Source organism: Monodon monoceros, unplaced genomic scaffold (assembly GCF_005190385.1).
Source record: "Monodon monoceros isolate NGI ecotype Baffin Bay Population unplaced genomic scaffold, NGI_Narwhal_1 Super_Scaffold_12, whole genome shotgun sequence".
Lineage (NCBI taxonomy): Eukaryota > Metazoa > Chordata > Mammalia > Artiodactyla > Monodontidae > Monodon > Monodon monoceros.
This window is the reverse complement of record NW_021703768.1, coordinates 92264898-92282361: the sequence shown is the minus strand read 5'-3', so window position 1 is coordinate 92282361 and position 17464 is coordinate 92264898. Positions and strand designations below refer to the sequence as shown.

At 40.2% G+C, this 17464-nt stretch overlaps 1 protein-coding gene across 3 annotated transcripts in view; it reads left to right on the top strand.

Annotated features, from left to right (window-relative positions):
- Positions 1 to 3526: 3526 nt before the first annotated feature.
- Positions 3527 to 17464, top strand: part of APC (APC regulator of WNT signaling pathway) — a 140254-nt gene continuing 126316 nt past the window's right edge. For all 3 annotated transcript variants that reach the window (XM_029216000.1, XM_029215997.1, XM_029215999.1), the window contains exon 1: positions 3527 to 3783. The gene's annotated coding sequence lies outside the window, so the exon portion shown is untranslated. The remainder of the gene's footprint in view (positions 3784 to 17464) is intronic.

Genomic DNA, 17464 nt, shown 5'->3' with positions numbered 1-17464 from the left:
CCTAAATTCTAGTGGTTGGCTGGCAAACTTTGGTGTTCCTTGGCTTGTAGCTACATAACTCCAATCTTTGCCTTTGTCATCACATGGCTTTCTCCCTGTGTGTCTCTTTCTTCATATGGCTGTCTTCTTATAAGGACACTAGTTATTGGATTAGGGGTCCACCCTACTCTAGTATGACCTCATTTTTTTTTTTTTTTTTTTTGCGGTACGCGGGCCTCTCACTGTTGTGGCCTCTCCCGTTGCGGAGCACAGGCTCCGGACAAGCAGGCTCAGCGGCCATGGCCCACGGGCGCAGCAGCTCTGCGGCATGCGGGATCCTCCCGGACTGGGGCACAAACCCGTGTTCCCTGCATCGGCAGGCGGACTCTCAACCACTGCGCCACCAGGGAAGCCCTAGTATGACCTCATTTTAACTTAACTAATTACATCTGCAATGATCCTACTTCCAAATAAGTTCATACTGGTTAGTAATTGAGATTAGGAATTCAACATATCTTTTGAGGGGTGGGGGAATATTCAACCCATAACAGATGTTAACCATAAGAGGAGAGAATACCATACTAACCAAAGACATTGCCTTGATTCCAGGATTTATTCCAAGGAGGAATCATACTACAGTGGGGTAGAAGGTGGAGGAGACTTTTTCGGTATATATTCCCACCTACTACTTGGTTTGCTTATGGACTAACTGGGTTTTGTTGACAAGTGTGTGTTATTGTGAGTTAACAGTATACAGACGATGGTGTATAATTCTGATGAGTAGATGGGATAAGTGACTGTTGCAGTAACCCTGTCACTCTTTGCCAGAGAACTGTCTTTGATGACTAAATTATTACTTGGAACCTAGATGAAAGAGTTAGTCATACAGTAACAAGCCTAACTGAGGGGATGCAGCTAGCATTTAGGGAATGCACCCACTTTTCTGTATCTCCTCTTTTCCTTTGAAACATATAAAAGTTATTAATAAAAAGAAATACAAATTTTAAAAAGACATGAAAAGGAAATGGTAAAATGAGCTCTGCTCTAGTGTGAAAGAAAAGAATGGCAACAGTTTCCAATCAGGCCCTTTGTTGAGATCCTGCACAAGAATAGCAGTATGATTGGGATTCTTAAATGGCAGTAGCTGAAATCGCTAATGAAAGCCTGCTAATGACACAGACTCAAATCACCAAACAAACCCATCTCGAAATCCAGTTTCTCTAGATGGGAAGGACATGGGCTTTAGGCTCGGCACTACCTCTTAATGTAGAATGCTGGGCAAGTGACTTAATCTCTCTAAAGTGTTCTATGTATAAAAACAAGGATAACTACCTAGCAGGGGTGTAGTGAGGATTAAGTGTCTAGCAGAGTACACAGCACATATAATAGGTGCTCCATTAAATTGAAGCCTTTGTCCTTCTAGTTCTGCAAATATCAATATATGCAATACAGGGCTTCCCTGGTGGTGCAGTGGTTAGGAGTCTGCCTGCCAATGCAGGGGGCACGGGTTTGAGCCCTGGTCCAGGAAGATCCCACATGCTGCGGAGCAACTAAGCCCGTGCAGCACAACTACTGAGCCTGAGCTCTAGAGCCCTTGAGCCACAACTACTGAGCCCACGAGCCACAACTACTGAAGCCCATACACCTAGAGCCCGTGCTCCGCAACAAGAGAATCCACTGCAATGAGAAGCCTGAGCACCGCAACAAAAAGTAGCCCCGCTCGCCGCAACTAGAAAGGCTGCGTGCAGCAACGAAGACCCGGCGCAGCCAAAAATAAATAAAATACATTTATTAAAAAAATATGCAATACAATCTCTGCCCACTACCCCACCATCACCTACTCTTTTTCATCTCATTCTCTTTCTCTCTCTCTCTCTCCCTCTCTCCCCCTCTCTCTCTCATTCCTATTTATAATCTAGCAGAGGAGACATAAACAGGAAATGACTTGCATTTAATTTTAAAAGCCAACAAGTGCAAAACAATGTAGTATACCATTGACTATTTAGATGCTGACAAACTTCCACATTCATGAATACAACAAACATATTGAGTGACCACCCATGCCAGGCATGGAGCTAGGCATGGGGTATTCACTGGTACATGAAACATCTTCCCTCTCTCGTGGAGTTCACAGTTTAGTGGGGAGCCAGTGAAGAATAATGAACATATAATTTAAAAATACATTGAGTGCCCTGGAAGAAATGATCAGGTGCAATGATGGAGACTCATGAGAGGGCAGGAGGGAGACTTAGTTTAGGAAGGATAGCCTTTCTGAGGTGACATTTAAACTGAAACATGAAAGATGACAAGCTAGATGTGTAAAGAACCGGAGCAAGGGTCTTCAAGACAGTGGAATCAGCACGTGCAGTGAGGCAGTCAGGAGCTAGAAGTGACTGAGGAGGAAGTAGTTCAGGCAGTGTCACCGAGACAGAGGGGCCGCTTGGAGTAAACTCCAACTCTTACCATGGCCTCAATGCCCTACCTGATTTGGCCCCTGCCTCCCCCTGACCTCATTTCCTCCCCAGGTGTCCATGCCACCTATTCTTTCTGTCCCTTAAGTGCTGGTCTCATTCCCACCTCACGCCTCTGCTTTTGCTGTTTCCTCTGTCTGGAAGGTTCTGCCACAGATGGTCTCATGACTTCTAGCCCCTATGGTAAGTCAGACCTCAGATCAAGTGTCATCTCTGGAGAGAGATCGCTCGCTAACTACCACTTCTCACTCTCCATCATCTTTTTGTGGTTTGTTATCTTCCCATCCCTTTTCACTATCGAGCATTATTTTGTTGATTTCTTTTAGTCTTTTATTGTTTATTTTCTCCCCTAGAATGTAAGTCCCATGAGTTTATATTACTTACTGCTATAAACCTAGAATCATATCTAGTATATAACAGACACTCAAATATTTGTTGAATTAATGCTGAATGAAATAAAGCTAAAGAGGTAACGCAAGGTAAAAGAACTGATCAAACTGTGTGACAGGGAGGACTTCCTAGAAAAGGTATGTTTTGAATTAAAATTGCGGGGTCAAGAGAGAGGAGGCCGTGTGCAGTTACAAAACAAGAATTTAGGAAATTACTCTCTCACTAGAAAAAAAGTTCTCTTTTTCACTAGATTATGAGCATCTTTACCGCTGGAGCCGAGTTCTACTAATCTATCATCAGCGCCTAGCCTGGGACCTGGCACATAGTAGGCACGAGACAGGTTTTTGTAGAATGACTGTGGGGTGCGCAGAAGGGTGTATTAATCTGGCCGCAGTACAATTGAGGAAAAGCCGGCAGCACCCGTGCAAGGCAGAAGACAGCGACGCCGAACCGGAACACAGCCGTGCGCAGCGGCCGACACGGCTGCGCATTATATAGTTCCCTCTCCGCGAGGCTAGCGCACGCCGGCAACCTCGGCGCACGCCTGCGCACTGCATTCTTCCCGCTTCCGACAAGATGGCGGAGGCCAAGTAGCGAGGGGGCGGGGTGTGGCCGCCGGAAACCCGGCCGCTGCTGGGGGCTGGGGAGGGGAGCTGCGGGTGAAGGCCCGGGAGCAGCGGGCTGAGGCTGGCAGGATGCTGTTCCTGGGAAGCATTGTTGGCTACCGGTAAGGAAGGCGAAGCACAGAGTTGCCTTCCCGAGCCCCCCGGTGCCCCCTATGTACGCCTCCCTCGGCTCGGGTCCGGTCGCCGCGTTGTCTGCTTCGGTACCACCCTGTCCTCTCGGGTCCTGGAGCCCCGGCGGCGGCAGGGGCTGTGTCCGGCAGGAGAGGAAGTGCCGGGGCTGCGTCCGTTCTTCTGTCCGCGGGGCGAACGTCTGGCAGGTGAGTGAAGCTGCAAGCTTCGGCGTCTCCTCCTTTGGCAGACCTTTGTCGGCTTTGCCCCGCCGTTACTTAGACCCTAGTGGTGCTCAGCCGGACTCTGCCGCTGCCTTGTGTCCACGTCCCACCCCCTCCCCGCCCCGCGCCCTCTTTCAGGCCTCCAGTTGGCCCCTGGCTTTGCAGGTCCTCCGTTCTCACCCAGTGGGTGGGGGTTGCGACGCCTGACGCCCTCCGCACCTTTCCTGGGTTCTAGTGAAGCGTCAGCCCTGCAAGCGGTCTCTACTTCGCGTTAGGTGGGTGGGTCGTCCTCCTGTTTTAGTCACCTCCCCATCTTCCTGGTTTCGATCTTCTTGCTTCCTTTAAAAGTTTTTAACTGGGGAGCTTAGCCGATAGTCTGGCTTACAGAGTTACAAAGAAAAAGCTTGTTATCCAGAGGCCAGTGGATTTTGTTCACCTTGTTGGGGGAATCCAGTCCCCAGGAGACTGGGATGGTTTGGGAGAGTTTGACTCCTTGACCCATCGAACTCCTGCAGAGTTGAGGAATGGTGCCGGTGACGGCAAATGATTGATCATCTAAATTAATCTTTTTCTGACTATCGCAAATCTGGTCTGTAAACTTTGGGTGGGGGACGTAAGTGTTATAGATCTAGGGAAAGAATTGGGAAGTGTTCGTTTCTTAAAAAGAAGGCTTTATGAATGTAAGAAATGTAATAGTACAAGAAAGGGTGATTTAAATGATTCTTTTATTCAGTGTTAGCTTACATTGTCCACTGAAGCCTTAGAATCCCGTACTGTCCAAGCCCTTTGTTTTATTTAGAAAGGACTAAAATGGAGAAAAAGCTTTTTAAACTCAAAACTTCTCAAATTTCTTGGATTCTCAGTTGTTGCTACAACTTAACAATCTTTATAGTACTTGATATTTTCTGTTAAATTTAGCCTGTGCCAGTCTTATTTCTCCTTCCTTTGATATTGGGGCAAGAGTAGTCAGAATTATTGGTGTAAGAAGTTGTCCTAAATAACATGGTACCTTGCCAGAGTTCATAAGTGCAAACTGCAGGATCGAAGTGGTTGGGGAGGAAGTTGCCATGGCTGATTCTCCCATCTTTTCCTGTAGTTGGATAATGTGTCAAGAGCCCCAGAATGGTAAAAATGAGGTTATAAATATAAATGGCATCTTATCCATTGAGATTGCAAATGGGTGGACCTTTTAAAATTAACATTAAATTGAGTGATATCATTTTGTTGAAGCTCTGCTAGATGCTCTCCAAAGTTATTAAAGCACAAACTATCCTTGCCCTATTTGAATTCTATACTAAAAATCTTTAACAGGTGGGTTACAATTGGCTTGACAGATTTTTTACTTTTCATTCTTCATGACACACGTCTGCGTTACCCTTTATTGTAGACTTTTGACTTTGGAGCTAGAATTGTTCATTTTAAAAGGAGAGGAGGTAGTTTAATGTTTGATTCCTGTATGGGCTAATTAATTCATTTGTTTGTTGCTAGCCTTCACTTTTCTACAACCAAGGACTGCGTGTTTTTAGAGCTGGTTGTCTCTCAGTTTTGTGCTTTAAGCTGAAAGGATGTAGGACTGCTGAGCCCCAGTCAGTGGCTCACTGCCCCGGGCATTGTGTCGAGACCTTTCTGGCCACAAACAATCACTCTTCCACTCTTAATGGAACCTGTTTTCTCTCTCTTTCTCTCCCCCTCTTCCTCTCTTTAGGAAAACACCCCTCTTTGTCTCTCTGTTCATTCAACCCATTAGCCTACTGCTGCAACTCATTTGCCTCCCCGTGTAACTAGGATCCCATGGTCATCAGTTTTTACCAAGCTGTCATTGATGCTTTAGAATGCTTTACTTTCTGTAGATTTACCTTTCTAGTCCCCTGTCCTGAACAAGTCTCATCACTAGCTTTGTCAGTTTGACCCCAGAAATCCTGAAGGATACAAGAGACAATTATGTGAGGATATTGGTTTGCTTCCATACCAATTAGTGTTCTGCTTATCTGCTGGATCTTTAGTGTTGATTGTGTTCCTTTTTGTCTTACTTCCTGAAGGTTTTTATAGCAAATAACTCTTCCTTTCCTGAGAAAAATCTCAGCCATCTGAGGTATAATCTTTTCTATCTTGGTATCATTTCCTTATTTACTTATATCTCAAGAGAAGAAATGTCCTTCATTTTTTTTAAAGAGCAACCTTCTCCAGATGTGCCCACAATCATCCCTCTCCATCTTTCTTTCTCCATAATTGTCCAACATCACTCCTTTTTCAGTCTCTCCCTCTCTAGCCTATATACATGTTTATGTATACCTTTTCCAGGGCTGCCAAAATACAGTGCTCTGTGCTGTGCAATTCAGGGAGGCCAGTCTGAATCTTGAGCCTGTTGTGCCACTGTATTTTTATTCTTTAAGCCCAGGAGCCTGGTATAGTAGGAAGAACATTGATATTTAAGCCACATAGATCTGGTTTTGAAGTCTGCTAAAACCAATTTACTGGCTATGTGTCTGTGGGCAAGTTACTACTGAGACTCTATTCTTTATCTATAAAATAGAATGTTACAGTTACCTCACAGAGTTGTAATAGAAGGAGTTTAACCCATGTTACATGTCTTTCCAAGGGTTTGGTACATTATGGAGTTCTTAAAAATATAAATTATTCTTTCCTTTACACTCTGACTTCCTTTACCATTTCAGCACTGAAATTGCTTTTTTAAGTCACCTATGACGGTCTAATTACCAAATCTAATGGCCTTTCCTCAGTCATCCTTGGTTTCCTTAGACCATTTTTGAAATACATTCTATAGGAATAAAATGATCTGATTTCTTGGTTCTTGTGCATTGTACTTCCTGATTCTCTTACATCTCTGAAAACTTCTTTGCATTTCCTGCACTGTCTTGATTTTGCTCTCCCCGCTAAACATAGCTGTTTTCTACATCAGTTAGGATGCAAACTGAACGTAAAAACAAAAGAAATGTATTAGCTCAGGTAATTGGCAGGTGCATAGGTAGAATTGGTTTAAAGAGTAGTTTGTTCATAAACTTAGCTTTGTTATCAGGGCAGAGGTTCTGGTTTTCTGCTTTTCGCTAAACTTTGTCCTCCTGTTTGGGCTTCATGCTCAGACTGGCTTCCCTTCTAGAAAAAGACAGGTGTCGGCAATGCTCGTGTTAAACCCTTCTTCATTGACTTTCAAAGAGAGAAAGCTTCTCTTCTAGCCTTTGCCCAAAAGTCCTAAGCTCTACTTTGATTGAACAAATGGAGAAGATCATGCTGCCAAGTCTGTCACAGTAGCTTTGTCAAGAGGGATGGAACTATTCTAACTGGCCCAATCAGTGGATAAATCCCATCTAAAATGAGAGGGAGGTGGAATGGATCATGGGGAGATAGCAAGCGTTTTCAGGGGTTTCTTTGCTTTTCACTGTGTTCTCTTGGTGATCATGTCCTATTTTAAATGATGTAAGCCATCATTTTTGTGTGTGTGTTTCTCAGTGCTGTAACTACTTCCCTTCTACCCCTTGCTATATATATCTCTACCTTAGATGTACTAATGTAAGCTTACCTCATACCACACTGAGCCAATTTGATTTCCATCCACGTACCGTCACCTAAGGTGTTTACATGTGCATGTGTGAAGGTATATATATTCCTTTTCCTCCTGATTTCCTTTTTCTAACCACCTTTCTCTCAGCCACCCAGTCTTGAAACCTTGTAGTCATCTTGGTTCTTCTCCCACTTTCATTCAGATATCAGAGCTTGAACATACCTTATATTAGTTGGGCCCCAGGTTATGTAATACTGAACTAACTGATTTAAACAGTATCTTGCATAGAAAGAAGTTCAGAGTTGGAGGATTCCATGGTGAGTCAGTTTAACAGCACAATGATGTTATCAAGGATCCAAGTGCTTTTAATCTTTATCCACAGCTGCTGACCTTTGTGCTCAGGTTTATCCTCTCATGGCTGCATGTTGCTCTTTCTGCTCCAGGCATCACTTTCTTACATAGCCACCAAAGACAGGAGGAAGTTTGCCCTCCCATCTCTTGATGAGGCAAGTAAACCCTTCACTGAAGCCCTGTATCAGATGTCATCCTGGCATGCTTATGCCCTAGTTGCAGGGAGGCTGGGAAAACCAATATCTGGCATTTCAGTCTAGAAGGAAATTAGGTGAATGGCTACAGGGAAGGTAACCAACAATGTCAGTGACATATCTTGATAGTATTGTATGGAGAAGTAAGCTTAAATAAATGAGAATTTTCAGGTAGTATTAGCAAACTTAAAGCACTGAGTTGATATAAGCTATACGTGGGATTTTGGCCAATCATTAAGATAGTCATAGGTGACATTAAAATTGGATTATTATATAAAATTAGGATATTTGAGTGGTATATCCCATTTCTTTTAAGGTTGTTGTTAAGTACACTTAACGCATGCACTGTGAGAAATGGATATATATATATATAACAACTTAGGGAATAGATTGTGGTTCCCCTTGGAGGTGGGAGGTATTTGGAAATATATGGGGATATTTTTGGTTGTCAGAGTGATTGTGAGGTCCAACTGACAATTACCAGGTAGAGACCAGGTACACTGAGTGTCCTGTGATGTTTGCCCACAAAACAAGAATTGTCCCTTCCAAAATGCCAGTAGTATCCCTATACACTGAAATAGCAAATGCTTTGGTTTTTGAAAGAATTCACTGAGATTCATCTGTATACTTATATTACAAGTGACAGAAAACCAAATTCAAACTGCTTAAACAGTAAAAGGCATGATTAGATCTTGTAATTGAACTTCAGCTAGGGCTTCATCCAGCCTGAAATCATCAAGGACTTGGCTCAATTTCTCTGTGATTCGTTCTGCTCTGTCATTCCCCTTGTTTTGATTTCATTCTCAAGCTAGCTTATCTCATGGTAGCAAATTACTGTAACATTTTCAGACTTAATACCCTCATTTCATATATAAGGTGAAGTGAAGACTATCTTTTGTATTTGATTTTGCAAGTATTTGTTGATTACTTCCTCCGTTATGTTACAACTTATATATCTCTATTACGTGTCATACTCTATGGGTATTATTTTTATGTCTCATGAACTACCTTGTCTTACTTATCTTTGTATTCTTAATGTCCAGAATACTCTCTGGCTTAATGGTACACAGTAACCATTTATGGAAAGAATTAATGAATGATGGAGGAAGGATATGGGGAAGGGGCAGAGAAATACAAGAAGGCCCCATTCCTTCAGTAGTTGTTAATTGAACCTTGAATTACGAACATTGTACTCCTTCTACCACCAAAGTATGTGTGTAATGCTCTTGTGATTGCGTATGAATTCATTTGAAAGCCTCACTGAATTCTAGTAGTGTTTTGTCATTATTTTCTCAACAAAAATAAAACCAATTACCATCATTCATTCATTCAACAAATATTTTTGAGAGCCTGCTGTTTGCGCATAATGTGACAACAGTGGGAAACAAAACAGAGCCTATGCTTTCTTTGAGCTTAAATGTTAGTGAGGGAGACAGTAGACATTATACATGTGTGCACACTCACACACACTCACACACATCAGGTAGCTAATAGGCTTTGAAGTAAAATAAAATAGGTTTCAGGGGATAAAAAGTAATGGGATACTACTTCAGCCAGGTTGGTGAGGAAAAGCTTTTTGAGAAGCCCTTTGAGCTGAGAGACCTAAATGAAGTGGAGTAAGCCATGGAACTATCTGGGGGAAAATGTTCAGGTAGAAGAAGCAGCGACTTCTAAGATAGAAGTTAGTGTCTTTGGCATGTTGGAAGAACAACACGGAGGCTAGTGTGGCTGAAGTAGAGAGAGAAGGGGAGTGTGGAAGAAGAGGTGGTAGGACAGGTAGGACAGAGGTTAGATCAAGTAGGGTTTTGAAGGTCATTTGAAGACTTGATTTTATTGCGTGAGATGGAAACCATTGAAGGGTGTTGAGCATGGGAATATCCAGGTTTGACTTGTTTTTTGAGAGGTTTACTCTGGCTATGTGTAGAAAATTGATTGTATGAGGCAAGAATGGATGCAGGAAGACCAGTTAGGAAAATCTTACAGTAATCTAGGTCGGAAATATGGTGCTTGGGCAGGGTTGTCGTGGTAGAGGGCCAGAGAAGTGGTCAGATTTGTGGTATATTTAGAAAGTAAAGTAATGAGAATTCATAGATGGAATTGATGTGGAGTGTGAGGGAAAGAGAAATAAAGGATGACTCCAAAATTTTTGACATGAGCAACTGGTTGAAAGATGGTATATCTTATTGAGATAGAGACTATGGGGCAAGGGTTAGGGTTCGGTGGGAAGCAGGTTTGGAAAGTTAAATCAGGAGATTTGTTGTGGATGTGGCTTTGTTTGAAATACCTATTACATAAACCAACTGGAGACATTCAATAGGTATATATATTCAATGCTAGAGATAAACATTTGGAAACATTTGGAAATTATCAGTATATAGATGGTATTTAGGGCCATGGGACCAGATGAGATCACCTGGGGAGTGAGAATGGAATTCATGAAACATTTTGGTACTAAAAATGGGTTCTTATATCGAAGATTGGGAGCTACTGTTTTGGACAATAATAGTTATAGCATCCCCGAGTATGGAGAGGGTAGTGAGTAAATCTCTGAGAAAGAGGTGGAACTGACCTGAACTTCAAAGGATACAAAGGATAGAAAAGACTTTTTTCTTCTATCATGCCAAGCATAGTGCCTGGCTTGTGGTGAACAGTGTAAGGTGCTGGTGAATGAACAAAAAAGCATTTAGGCTGGGGAACAGCTTGAGCAGAGGTATGGCAGCAGGCAAAGTCTACAGTGTTTTAAAAGAAAGTCAGAGAACTAAAGAAGACAGTTTGTGTTGGGTGAGTAGTGAAAAGTAGGATTGGGTTAGTCTGTTCAAGGCTTTAAATGCTAAAATGCCAGTTATATTCAACCCTATGATCTAATGATTTTCAACTGTATTTCAGTTGTTAGCACAGTGCCTCTAGTTCCTGGCCTCTAATAGATGCTTAGTAAACATTGAATAAGTGAATGTGGAATTCCCAACATGTAAGCTTTATCTTTACAGTATTTTCTCTCTCTCAATAAAGTATACTGGGTTGCAAAGTATAGGAAGTCATATGGGGATAACCTTATGTTTGCTTTGATTTATTATTATTTCTAATGATAAGCTTTAAAAAGTTATACTTTATTATTGATATCAAATTACTTGCGACATCTCTCAAAGCTGGTCAGAAAACACCAGGGTTGGCAACACCGAGGTAGAAAAATGGCTGCTTAAGAAACTGAGGAGCCATTAACAGTCTTATATTCAGAGACTAACAGTTATTTTGTTTTTATAGGAATAACTACTTGAAGCCTGTTTATAGATCATTTTCTCCTTTAGCTGTCAAGGAGCAAACTGTTGTACAATTATGGGAATGTTATTAGCAAGAAAATTGGAGATGATATATCTTTGAGGATCTAATTAAAGTTATAATATTTTAAATACTAAATAATTAGAAATTATCTCTGTTCTAAGTAATTAGCATATAATAGACTACACAATTTAAATGTTAGAAAATAATTTATCTGAATAAAATCATACTGAGATAAAAATTGAAATATTAAAGTTATATTTTAAAGTAACTTTTTTTAATATTTAGGATACTTTAGATTTGTGATTATTTTCTTCAATTCTTTTTTTTTGGCTGTGTTGTGTATTCGTAGCTGCACGCGGGTTTTCTCTAGTTGCAGTGAGCGGGGGCTACTCTTCGTCGCGGTGCACAGGCTTCTCATCGTGGTGGCTTCTCTTGTTGCAGAGCATGGGCTCTAGGCACATGGGCCTCAGTAGTTGTGGCACGCCGGCTCAGTAGTTGTGGCTCACAGGCTCTAGAGCACAGGCTCAGCAGTTGTGGTGCACAGGCCCATTTGCTCCGCGGCATGTGGGATCTTCCTGGACCAGGGCTCGTACCCGTGTCCCATGCATTGGCAGGTGGATTCTTAACCACTGCGCCACCAGGGAAGCCCCTTTTTCAGTTCTTATATACCCCATTACTAAATTTTTATGTAGTCATTAAAGAAAATTCAGGAAATGCAATAAAAAGTACAGATAAAAAAAAAGTACACACGACACTCATAAGCTTATCATATGAAGAAAACCAGTGTAGTTTTTGTCTCTCCCAACCCCTCCCTCCATCTTTCCCTACCCTCCCTCCCTCTCTCTCTCATTTTCTCCTTTGTCTGTGCCCAGCACTTTTCCCCCCTTTATAGTATAAACATGTGTATATATTTCTAATTTTTAAAAAATTAGGTTATATACATTTCTTGGAATATTTTGTAAATCTTATTTTTATTGACTGTATAATAATCCCATTATAAAAATTATTTTTCTTAACTATTTCCTGCAGTTGGTTATTTAGTTGTTTTCTATTTTATTATCATATGGGCAATGAACATCTTAACACATTATGGATTTTTTTTCTCTTTATCTTGGTCTTTTTCCTTAGGATAGGCTTATAGATGATGGAGTTAACTGGATAAGCCTTCATGGCCTTATTCAATTAAACATTTTTAAGGTTTATGATACATATTGCCAAATTGTACAACGTTTTATAGGCCCAATAAATGTTAAGTGGTTTGAAAGTACAGTAATCATAACAGGGAAAAAATTAGGACCTACAGAGTTGCTGAGCTTTAGTGATAGCCTAGGTCAACCTTTTGTTCATCTCCAAGTATTTCTTTCTTTTTTGTCTTTAACATATATTTCAAAGTGTACATAAAACATAACGAAGAATTTAATGTGTTACTGTAAACACACATGAAGTCATTACTCTGGTCAAGAAGTAGAGCACTGCCATCATCCCAGAGATACTCTCCCTTCTGGTTCCTGATCTCAAAAGAGAAAGCTTGGGGCTTCCCTGGTGGCGCAGTGGTTGAGAGTCTGCCTGCCGACGCAGGGGACACGGGTTCGTGCCCCAGTCTGGGAAGATCCCACATGCCGTGGAGCGGCTGGGCCCGTGAGCCATGGCCGCTGAGCCTGCGCGTCCGGAGCCTGTGCTCCGCAGCGGGAGAGGCCACAGCAGTGAGAGGCCCGCGTACCGCAAAAAAAAAAAAAAGAGAAAGCTTTTACTCATTCACTCCAAGTATGTTTGCAGAATGTTCGTTTTCTGTTTTATTTTGTTCTTGTGAAAACCTTTATCATGTTAAAGAAGTTTGCTCCTATACCTAGTTTACTAAGAATTTTGTGTTTTGTTCTGTTTGTTTGAATTTAATGCTTTTTTTTGTTGCTGTTGAAGCTTTTCATTGCCATATGAATTTTCTCCTTTACTATGTTAATATGTTGAATTATATATTATTTAAAATGCTAAACCTAACCTGATTCCTGAGATAAACCTAATTTGGCTTTACTGTATTATTCTTTTTATATATTTCTGGATTCAGTTTGTTAATATTTTGCTAATGGTTTTGCATCAGTGTTCATGAGTGACGTGACCTATATTGTCCTTGTCAGGATTTGAAATCAGCAGTCAACATTATGCTAGCCTTGTAAAATGAGCTGACCCTCATTTTCTATTCTGGAAAAGTTTGTGTTCGACTAGAATTATTTTTTCTTTAAATTTTTGCGAGGATCTGGCAGAGAAGCCATCTGGGCTGGGAATTTAATTTGTGGAAAGGTTTTTATTTATTTTATTTAATATATGATTTATGTTTATTTTACCATTTTTGCTTTCTTTTTTCCAATATATGTTTTTAATTTTTAATTTATTTTTCGGCTGCATTGGGTCTTTGTTGCTTGCGCGGGCTTTCTCTAGTTGCAGTGAATGGGGGCTACTCTTTGTTGCAGTGCGTGGGCTTCTCATTGCAGTGGCTTCTCTTGTTGTGGAGCACGGGCTCTAGGCACGCGGGCTTCAGTAGTTGCAGCACACAGTCTCAGTAGTTGCAACACATGGGCCATAGAGCACGTGGGCTTCAGTAGTTGTGGCACGTGTGCTCAGTAGTTGTGACGTGCAGGCTCAGTAGTTGTGGTGCACGGGCTTAGTTGGTCCATGGCATGTGGGATCTTCCCAGCCCAGGGATCGAACCTGTGTCCCCTGCATTGGCAGGCAGATTCTTAACCACTGCACCACCAGGGAAGTCCCAGAAAGGTTTTTAATTACTAATTTGATTTCTCATTTTTAAGCCTATTCAGGTTTTCTGTTTCTTGATTATTTTGGTATTTCCCCCCTAAGAGGTTGTCTTTTTCATCTAAACTTTTAAATTTACTGACATAAAATTGTTTATAGTAAATATCATTATCCTTTTAATGACTGCAGGAAAGAATTACCTTCTCATGTCTGCTATAGGCTATATGTACGTTTTCTTTTTCCTTTGTAAGTCTCACTGGAGATTTAGTAGTCTTTCAAAAGAACCAAATTTTGAATCTTTCTGATCCTTTTTTTAAAATTATATATTTGTTCCCTATTGCATTGATTTCTGCTCTTTATTTCCTTCCTTCTACTTTTTTGGGATTTACTTTTTTGTTCTTTTGCTAACTTCTTGTAGATCGCTATTTTTCAGCATTTATTCCTTTTAAATATATGCATTTAAGGCTAAGCATTTCCCTCTAAGCACTGTTTTAGCTACCTCTATTATTCAAATTTTAATATGTAGTACTTTTATAATTCACTTTAAAATGTTTTCTTATTTTCATTGGTGTCTACTTTGACTTTTGGATAAGTTGAAAGTATTATATTTCTCAATTTCTGAACACATGGAGGTTTTCTGATTATTTTTGAATTTGTTCCTTATTTCTAACAATATAACAATGTAATCAGAGAACACTTTCAGTGTTTCAGAGGTCTGACTTCAGACCTTTAAAATTCGAGAACTACACTATGGCCCAGTATATTATCTTTTTTTCTCTGCAGTTATTGAATTTGGTGTTCTATATATTTCCATTAGGTCATGCTTTTCAGTCCCGTATTTCAAATCTTCAGGATCATTAATGACCTTTGTTTGCTTGTATTAGTTACAGACAAGGCTGTGTTAAAATATCCCATTTACGATTGTGGACTTTTCCCCTTGTATTCTCTCAACTTTTGCCTTATATATTTCAGACAGTGTTAGTAGGTGGTTAGAAATGTGTAATGGTTATATCTTCTTAGTGACTTAACATTATGAAGTATTTCTCTTTTATTCTGAAAGTACTTTTTGCATTAAGGTCTAGTTTGTCTGGGATTGATACAACAGTACCAGCTTTCTTTTTATTATTGTTTGCATGGTTTATCTGTTTCCATTCTTTTACTTCCAGTCTTTCTGTATTACGTTTTAGATGTGTCTCCTGTGACGTGATTGGGTTTAAATCTCCCATATTATCATGTACTTTATGTCTGCCCTATTTGTTAATTGTTCCTCTTTCTTTACTTTCTTGCCATCTAGATGAGGTGGCTATTCTATCATTTTATATTTTTCTCCTTATTATTTGGAAATTATGACTTCTTTTTCTCTTTTACTAGTTATTCAAGAAATACAATATACATTTTATAAAGTCTCATGTTAATCAGTGCCTTTATCCTCTTCTCAGATGATACACTTTAATTATATTTACTTGCAGCCCTACTTATATAGTATTGTTGTGCCTTTTAATTCACTCTTATTTATTCTCTTTCGCATTGTTGTTGTTATTGTTTTATACCGTCCATATTCAGTTCAGGTTAGTGCATGTGTCTACCATGTCGTTACGTTTCCTATGATCTTCCATTTAGGGCCATTTTCCTTGATCTTGAGGACGGTGAAACACACTCTTTAGAATTTCCTTTAGTCTGTTTGCCTGGAAATGTCTTTATTTTACCACATTCTTGAAGGATATTTTTGCTAGGTACAAAATTCTAGTTGAGCAGCTATTTCAGTACATGGTAAGTTGGTGGTTACTTTATTTCAGCACATTCATTGCTGTTGAATCCTCAGCTCTTTGTGTCTCATTTTCCTTAAAAAAAAATCTGACATTTTCCTTTGGATGCTTTTAAGATTTTTATCTTTGTCTTTTGTTTTCTGTCGTTCTATTATGCTGTGATTAGGCATTGGATTCTTAGGGCTTCATGAATGTGTGGATTGGTGTCTTTTTCAGTACTAGAATTTTTATTTGGTTCTTTTTCAAATCTACCATGTCACTTTTTATAATTTTCAGTTTCAAGCAAAAATAGTTAAGCTCAACTTTTATACCCTTGAATGTAGTAAGCATAGTTATTTTTCAGTCTGTGTCTTATGATTCCAATATTGTTAAGTTTTTGTGGATTTGATTCTGTTGTCTGTTGTAGAAATAATTTGATGTACAAAATGAAGTGAATTTTTCTCTAGAGAAGATTTTCATTTGCTATTGCAAAGAATATGAGACCATCTTAATTCAATTTCAAATGTTTACCTTTTCTGGACCACCATCTGGTTCTTTGTTACTCTTCTTAGGGTGCATCCCTTTGGGGTCCCAGCCCAAAGACAAGGGCATTTTTATTATCATCCTTACCTTCAGTGGGTCCCAGACTCTGACTTTTGTCCCCCAGTCCTGCAAGGAAGGCAACAAATTATAAAGCTCAGCCTCTTAAATACTTTTTTTTTTTTTTTTGCAGTACGTGGGCCTCTCACTGTTGTGGCCTCTCCCGTTGCGGAGCACAGGCTCCGGACGCGCAGGCTCAGTGGCCATGGCTCACTGGCCCAGCCGCTCTGCGGCATGTGGGATCTTCCTGGACCGGGGCACGAACCCATGTCCCCTGCATCGGCAGGCGGACTCTCAACCACTGCGCCACCAGGGAAGCCCTTAAATACTTTTTTTATTGGCAAACCCACAAAAGGCAAAAGCTGAGCTTACCTGTAGAGAACAAATGTATGGACCCAAGTGGGGAAAGTGACGATGTGGGGGAGGTTGTGGTGTGATGAATTGGGAGATTGGGATTGACATGTATACACTAATATGTATAAAATAGATAACTAATAAGAACCTGCTGTATAAAAAATAAATAAAATTCAGAAATTCAAAAAAAATAATAGACACACACAAAAAAGCTGAGCTTACCTTTCTGAGTTTTGACTTCTGGTAAATTTGAACTAGTGATTCATTCCTCACTATGTTGGTAGTTATTTGATGGTAAATTTGAACTAGTGATTCATTCCTCACTATGTTGGTAGTTATTTGATGGTTTTAAGATTATTTAAATATTTTGTCTAACTTTTTAAGTTGACTTCAGAAGGACAGTTGGTCCGAATTGTGTAGTTTGCTACTTTTACAAGTGGAAGTCCAACTATTTCTTTGACTAACTGTTCAAGGAGAACTTGACATTTCTGTTAGTCATTCCTTTGTTTTAAGGCACATTTTGTGGTACAAATGAGATACCTGGGAAAGGTAAACATTAAGGTATGGTTGCCTTTTAATACTTTAACATGTGTTGCAATAATCTTCAGTTCTTATTACTTTGCAAACTCCAGAGGAAGGAGGCAGACAGTATTTTATTTGATGGGAGAAGTCAGAAATACTTGTAGTATGTGGGTAGTGCTTTGAGGTAGCAATTGTCCTTTGTGTGAGCAAAGAGAATACAAAATGAACATTTTTGAAGTGGAGATGTGTGAAGAGGGAGGGAGAATGCTCTGAACTGAGGAGGGACTGCAAACAAATTTGTCCTTTAGTATTCCTGTTGGAAGTGGGGTGCATTTCTAATAATGCAACAGCTCTCT